The following is a 1,474-nucleotide window of genomic DNA, read 5'->3' on the forward strand; positions in this document are numbered from 1 at the left end:
CCAGAAACTCACCCCCACTCATATTGGTTTTAACACATAAAGCAAACAAAGCAAGCCTATAATTCACAATCCCAGAAAACGTAGACCTCAAAGACTATCCTAAGAGATACATACAAAGATCTAATCTATATAGGAAGTAGAAAAAGACAAGACCTCCTGAGTAAATTGGGAGCATGGGGACTATGGGAGAAGGTAGAAATGCTACAACTCCTAAGCCTTCTCAAACTGTTCAAATGTGAATTAACCCAGCATTCAAATATATGAGCATATGAGGGCCTTTCTCATTCACACCACCAAATTCAATTCCATAGCTACCACTGGCATGTATCTAATTATTAACACAAAATGCACTTAGCTTAGCTTTAAAAGTTCCCCATCTTTCACAGTCTCAACACTGTTTCAAAATCCAAAATCTCTTCTGACATTCAAAACAAATTTTAATTGTAACCTCTATGAATGTAAAACACAAGTTACATACTTGTAGTATGCAATAGCACAGATTATACATTATAATTCCAAAATGAAAAAAAAATGTGAGCATAGTGAGGAAATATAGGACGAAAGGAAAATCAAAACCCAGCAGGGCAATTTCCAAATCCCTCATCTCCATGTCACATAGATGACTGTATCATCCCAGCTTTTCTGTCTGCAAAAATTAGTTTTCTCCTGATTTTGTTCAATACCACATATACTTCTCTCCCTGGCAGAGATTCTATGGTTCTGCCACCACAACATTTTTGGTGCTCCAAAACAATCAAGGCTTCACTTTCATAGCTTCATGAAATAAATGGTTTACGGGTCACCATGCAGGCATTCCCCTACTATAGACCTGGCCTCAAACTGGCTTTGTTTAATCAGGAAGGATGGTTTCACAATCATTTTGTTCCTGTGTTCTTTCTGACCCTAAAGACATAATCCAATGGCTTAGGCTGCAAGTTCTGCTGTTTGCTTGGGATGATTCTTAGCTTCTTCCTTGAATAACATTTTAATAACCTTTGATTTATTATTTTTTTTTTAGAAAAAGATAATGCCTTTGGCCTTTTTTCTTTTAGAAGTTGCATGATAGTCCTATAGTCAGATTGATGAATATCTTAAATGTCTCCATAGAAACTTCATCCAGCAACTGATGGAAACAGAGGAAGAGACCCTCAGCAGGCACTGGGCTGAGCTCCCAAAGTCCAGTTAAAAAATGGGAGGAGTGAAAATATGAACAAAGATGTCAGGATCATGATGGAGACACCTACTAAAACAGTTTACCTGAACTAATGAGAGTTCACCAACTCCAGCTGGACAAGGAAGGAACCAGCATAGGTTCAAACTAGTCCCTCTGAATGTGGGTGACAGTTGTATGGCTGGGGCAGACTGTAGGGCCACTGGCAGTGGCAGCAAAACTTATCCCTACTGCTTATACTGGCCTTTAGGGAACCTGTTCTCTTTGGATAGACACATTGCTCAGCCTAGATATAGTAGGGAG

The sequence above is a fragment of the Microtus ochrogaster genome, chromosome X (genome assembly GCF_000317375.1).
Source record: "Microtus ochrogaster isolate Prairie Vole_2 chromosome X, MicOch1.0, whole genome shotgun sequence".
NCBI lineage: Eukaryota > Metazoa > Chordata > Mammalia > Rodentia > Cricetidae > Microtus > Microtus ochrogaster.